A 7,208-nucleotide genomic window follows, 5' to 3' on the forward strand; every position below is an offset into this window, starting at 1 on the left:
TGTGGGTTACAACCCAAAAATATAATATTTTGACAATACATTTTGACATTAGACACGATAAAAACTTTATATTTATATTAAAGATTATATAAATAGTCTCAACAAACAAACAAGATAAACTATAATTGGTATAGTTTGGGAGTCATAAAACTCCACTATCATTTTAGAAGAAAAATATAATTATTTAAAGGTATAATTATTTCATTTACAAGAAAAAGGAGTTTTCAGTTCACGTAAATCGGTTGATACTGGTTGTGAGACATTTAGCGTCACCGTACCTATTAGAGTACACATTAAGTCATGAATTATAACCAGAGTTTCTTATAAGGGGAGCATGATACTTATGTATAGATCTATACGAGATTGACATTCCCATACCTAAACTGTTAGCTACAGTTAGACTGACATGTCTGGGGTGACAAATATCATAACAGTTCCGACACCTGAGGAATGTCGTTCATGCCACTAGTCGTATTAGTATGGTTATAATAACTCACATAGTGTATCGACAACACATTTAATTTACGCGTTAACATACAATTCAAGTAGTTTTATTTAAAGATAAAACTTCATAACACCATTTTTGTACAATATTACTTACACTTTTAGTGTTGGGATTTAAGACTTATAGCTCATTTATAAAGAAAATATTGGATTTACTGGAAGTATACATTATCATTTTACTCGAAACAGTTACAAATCCTTCTCATACAAAACACTTATGAACTCATCAAATTAATTGTTGACACTTTTCAAAATCACTTGTATTCTCTGGAAATCAGTAGACAGGTAACCACAAGAGTTTTTCGAGGATGAGACGTCATAACATAAGGCTAGTTATTTTTGTCATATGCATTTGATATCATGTAAACATTGTTTTGAGCACAAAGTAAACTGATTAAATATTCTATACGATGGTTGTAATGCTTTGATCTCTATTATTTAATTGTTATGATATTGTACATGAAGTCATCCGCCCCAGACGTTTGTGGCGTTCTGGTTTGGGGGTGTGACATCACGTACCACATAATCAACTAGCATACCACATAACACGTAATGGTCCGGCCTTGGTGCCTTCGACCCATTGGTATGGTGAGGAGACTCACCACAAATGCGAACTGTATCTGAGTAGGTCCAAACTTCGAATATCAACTCTACCACCTCCCTAATCATAAACAACTCCTTAGATACAACTCAACCCTTCAAACCCTTAAAAGTCAATGCTGGTTAAGGTCAAAGTCAAAGTCAAAGTCAAAGCTCCAAGTTGACCTAACTCGTTGAGTCATCCTTTAACTCGTCGAGTCCACTCCAAAGTCAAAATCATAATTCCGCGACCCAACTCGTCAAGTTTTCCTGTAACCCGTCGAGTTTCTCCGTTTTCCAACAGAATCGGGGTAACCCAACCTAACTCGTTGAGTTCCCCTGTGAACTCATCGAGTTCATTAGTGTATCAACCCACTTAATGCATTAAGCCCTTTTTCTTGAATCTAACGGTTCCAAACTTCAGATCTCCATCCCTAGAGATTCTAGAAGGGTAAAGTTTCCTACTTTACCCCCAAGGATCATCCAATAAGCTCTAAACCCAAACCATAGTTCCTTTAAGGAAGGTATTGACTCGTTAAGCCCTTCAACTCTCATCCCATCGTCCCAAAACACACATTTGATGTCCAAACATGGACAAATCACCTAAAGTTTCTAACTTTACGTCCATACATGCTTGAAACACTCTCCAATGTCCATTTTAGGCTTCATAGTGGACATGTTACATGCATGGGACATGGAGGCTATTAAAGTTTGCAACTTTAATCCTCTAGAGGTCTTATAGAGGCCAAATCTACACCCTCATCCTCTGGAAACCTCTTTTCTTTAGACATCCAAGCCAAAGTCCCAAAACCAAGCCTTAAACTACAAAAGATGAGATCTGATAAGCTACATATTACGGTTATGACTTTATACCTCCAAGATGTAGCCCTTGATGTAGGGTTTTTGGATCCAAGTTCACTCCTCCAAGCTTGATACTTCTGTCTTCAAAACCTCCTTCAAAATCTCAAACAATCTTCAACACTCACAAAACTCAATGAACAAGATAAGGAGGCGATTCTACGGGTTTCTCTAGGTAAGGAGGTTGGTAAGGAGGCCAACCCTAGAGGTTAAGTCCTTTAAATAGGGCATAATGCCCGAAAAATTAGGGTTTTCATCCCCAACGTCAACTCTTTGAGTTGGGTGCTTAATCTGCGCGTCCAAATAGATCCCTACACGACAAGCTGGAGCTCCTGAACTCATCGAGTTCCACCCCAGAAACCCAAAATGTTGAGAAATAAATAATACCTGGACCAAGCGTTACACCAGGAGGAAAAGTCTTCATGTTGGTGATAACTGATTATTTCTTGAAGTGGATCAAAGTGGAAGCCTTCGTTCGGGTTAGAGAAAAAGAGGTAGTCTCATTTATTAAACGTAATAGCTTGACCAGGTTTGGGATCCTTACTCAAATCATATGTGACAATGGATCCCAATTCAAAAGCAATAGGACAAGAGATTTTTGCATAAGTTGGGGGATTAAAATTTTATAATGTTCACTCCTATTCATCCACATGCTAATGCTTAAGCATAATCTAGAAACAAGATCATAGTAAACAACTTGAAGAAAAGGCTAGATAAAAAGAAAGGAAGATGGGCAGAAGAGCTTCCTTTCATCCTATGGGTAGATATGACTACTTCCAAATTAGCCACAGGTCAGACCCCCTATTTCTTGGTGCTTGGGATAGAAGATATGATCCCTACCAAACTAGTGATCCCAAGAGCAAGATACTTTCTCCAAAAATCAAGAAAGCAATGACATGATACTAGCCCAGGATCTTGACGCTATAGATGAAATCAGAGATCTTGCCAAGATACGCATTAGTGCTCATCAACAAAGGACCACCAAGGCTTACAAAAAGAACGTAAAAGCCAGAATATTCCAAATAGCAGACTTGGTATTAAGGAAAACATTCCAAAACACCAAGGATCCTAGTGCAGGTAAATTAGCTCCTAAGTGGGAAGGACCGTATCTCATAGATGTTGAAGCAGGCAAAGGAGCATATTGGCTAGCAACACTCGAAGGAGACATTTTACCAAGATCCTGGAATGCTATACATCTCAAATCATACTACATGTAAACAAAATATAGGCGCACATATTCTTTACCTTAAACTTTTCGTCATTACTTATTTTATCCTCGAATACATTACTAACTTAAGCATCGGAGGGGTGTTAGCTAGACTAATGCCCACCCCTAGCTAACGTTTGCTATGTAGAATGACGTACATCTAAGGATCTCCATAAGAAATGATCCTAAAACATAAGGATCTTCAAGGTTGAAGATCCTGAATCATAAGGATCTTGACACACAAAGATCTTAGTATCTTAACACTTAAACAATTCCATTATATGAACGGTATGATATTTGAACTATCATATATAAGCTTGAGACTAATCATCTCTTATACGCTTAAGGGTATTTAATACCGTATAAGGTTTAAAGAGCTAATGACCTCTTTCACACGAACTAAGGTTTATACACCTCGCTTGAACACATGATATCTAAGTATAGGATACGAATAAGGGGATCATTTCACGATGCAGTGGCTTGGCAACCCTCTTATCTTTAAACATAAGTTAAGATCCTTAAGGTTTATAAATTTTCATGTTATCTGAATTGGGATCTTACCCCAGAAATTACATAAGGATTATAACATCTTCATGTTATCACACGTTGGGATTTTTCCCCAAAAAATAAACACGAATCATAACATTTTCATGTTATCATAAGTTGGTATCTTTCCCATGAAATATGTCACAAGTTGGGATCCTCCCTAGTATATAACAATAAAATGTTATCAATTGAACTTACGATGTTACCCAAGAATTTTGTCAAGGTTTATAACTTAAACATGTTATCCTAAGAAGGGAATTCCCCCATATGATCTAATTATTAAGGATCCTCATCATTAAGGATCCTCATCATTGGGGATCATCATCGGTATGGATCCTCATTAGTAAGAACCTTATCATCAGTGGTCAACAACGATCCTAAGTTCTTTCCTAACTTGAGATTTATCCTCAGTAAATTCTATGAATGAAAAGCTTATGAAGCTTAAGAAAAAACTTGAAGACAATCATTTTCCATGTTTCTTGTTCCTAACTTTGAAATTTTTAAGTAAATTAAGGCTCTTAAACTTTTCAGGATCCTAACTACTTAAAAATCCAAGTACAATATTTACAACGCAGATTAAACAGGACAAGGAAATAAAGACAGATAAAAGAGAAATGCTACCATGTCATTCAAAAATTTGCACACCAACCTACTAAGGAAAAAGCTAAAATGTCGTACATAAAGTAAAAAATACTTAATTTATCTTCTTGCAGGCCTAGACCTTAGTCTTATCATCATTGGCCCCATCTTTCTCTCCTCCCTCCAACGGCTGCGCTACATGATCCTTAGTGACAAGAGCAGGCATGCTAGTCAGATGGGCTAATGCCTCACGCCAACCAACCATATTCTAGGATCCCAAATTTTTAAGATCTTCATCAAGGTTGATCTTAGCTTCCTAAATAGCTATCACAGCATTACTCTTCACCTTAGCAATCATCTCCTAAATCTCCACATCATGCTCACCCTCTTTCTCAGCCTTCTCCTTACTCAAAAGTTCCACTCGGTTCAGAAGATCCTCATTGATCGCCTTCCACATCTTTTCCTGTTCTTGAAGAGTCTACTCAGCTCTCTCAGCCTGGAGCCTCAAATCAACAGAGATATGGTCGGAAACCTGAAAAGATCAAATGACAATAAGAAATAGAAAAATAACAAAAAATGAAAGAAAAACTTACGACTTGAGTAAAAGTAGTCAACTTCCTGACAGCATCCTAATTGCCGAGATTCTCTAAACTAAAATCTACGACTTCAGAAGGCTTCTGCTTCTGGGATCCTGAAGCCTTAACTGTAGGGTCTACGAGAGATCTCTTGGGAGGAAGAAGAGTGACAACTTTTTCTTGCGTAACCTTGATCAAACTGCTGGTCATTACGTCTTCAAGATCTGCTAAACCAAAATGAGCCTTGGAACGAGTATTCATGGAACCTACTAAAGATCCCTATCAACTCAGGATCCTTATCAATCTAAAAGAAGTATCCAAGCTAAATAATGTTACCAGTAGCTATAGAAGCAGTAGTACAAGAACCCTTTTGGAGACTGGAATGTTCAATCATGAACGACCTTTCAAGTGCAGGAAGTGCAAGAAATTTGCAAACCTTGTCCTCATAATCACCAACAGCAGGAACAAGCTCCTCAAATCTGAATGTTGCATCAAAACAAACAATATAAGGGAAGTAAATTTCAAGATCCTTAAAATCTAAATTCACATACTACCCTTTTTAATCCATGTTTTTGGCATGGAATTCCCATCAGGAATCGAATCACGTCTCATGAAGAAGTATTTTTCCTTCAAGCATCATCATTTGGTTTAGATTTCAGAATGAGGTGGGGTTTGTTTGTCTTAACGCTTAACAAGAAATGGGAAGAACCAAAAGTAGAAAGATCATAAACAAGAGCTAGCTCAGGTAACCCAACGTCCATATTCTTGGACTGATTCAAACGATCAATCCAAAACAGAATCCTCCAAACCACAGACATAGCTTGGATATAAGAAATTTGGGTAGTCAAAAATAAATCACGAACGATACCTGCAAAAGGATAAGTTAAACCTAGTGTAAATGAATATTCGGGAAAGCAAACCCACGTCATACAAACAAAATCTGGTTGAATAGTGGCCTCTAAATGTCGAAAAACTACATCGAAAGGAAAATCACCAATGGCTTTCAACGATTCCATATCCTCATCATTGAAGGAGTAAACCTCAACAATAGATAAGATTTCTTGATCACTGAAGTCATTCTCAGGAGAAGTAACAACACTAGCTTGAGAACGACTAGTTTTCTAAACCATGACGAACAAAATCGGAGGAACAAAAGAAAAAGAGTAAGAGGAAAATTTATCTTTGCAATAAGACGATGACAACTGAAGAGAGTAATGAAGAAATTACCAAAAACCCATATTTATAGCAAAAAAAGAGATAAGAAAGATGATTTGACTACTTCTCGGTTACCTAGAGATGGATACAATTTATCCATTGGGGGTAACTTTTAGGGCCAGGATCCTCACAACTTTTAGGATCCTCAAACCTCATCAGATATTCATGATCCTCAAATATCTCAGAATCCCGAATATTACCATTATTATTATTTACTAATATTTATAACGGTTATATTTCATTCTTAATTAATACATATGCAGAACTAGTCAAGAGAAGACTTATTCTCAATAGAGAGTCGTCTCAACTATGCTAAAGACCTAGAATACCAAGTCCAACAATGTTCACAAAGCCGGTCATAGAGGATCCCAAGAGTATCAGACAACTTGTTACCTAGTTTAGATTATAAATTGACACATGTATCTGGTACACGACACACTCTACTGACTCACTTATCTTACTCTACAAACTATTTCACTTGTTCTTACTCAAATACTCTTTGTAATCATCATTTTATATTAATAAAATCATAAAGGCAGATGATCATTATCACCTCTCAAGGTTTTGTGTCGGAGATCCTAACAAGGATCAAGGGCTTTCCTTGTAAAAAATAGTGTTGTTCTCTTTACCTATTTCTATTGCATAATTCGAACATCACAACCTCTCATTCAATTTGGTTGATTTCTACTTGTGTAATTTTTGACCAAAACAATTATAGTCACTTAGTGTGTGCATCATAGATGTACATAAAAAAGATTCTATAGCTTGAGAATGTTTGATTTAGCTTTATTTCTTGTTACTGTCTGATTAAGGGAGTAGGGTAGAGTCACGTATTCGACTGTCTGTGGGACCCAACAATATGTATAATTAGCAGGCACGAGTGGCTACAAGGTTGATGGAAGTTTCATGAGTGGGTTCGGTTCATTGCGGGTTAGTGTGAGGAATGATTAGCCACTCTTGATAGAGTGAGGACAGCATGAGGGCGTATCCTAGATGCTTGGGCCTAATGGTCGGGAATTTCGTATTAGGATTCATCTTATTTTTATTATGTCTTAGTGCCAGTCGACTCCATTGCTCGAATGTTGTTGGCTTTGTGCTTTGTAGTACTCAAATCAATGTGAGTTAACTATTAAATGAATACGTTA

The sequence above is a fragment of the Lactuca serriola genome, chromosome 8 (assembly GCF_051521515.1).
Source record: "Lactuca serriola cultivar US96UC23 chromosome 8, Lser_US96UC23_V15, whole genome shotgun sequence".
Classification (NCBI taxonomy): domain Eukaryota; kingdom Viridiplantae; phylum Streptophyta; class Magnoliopsida; order Asterales; family Asteraceae; genus Lactuca; species Lactuca serriola.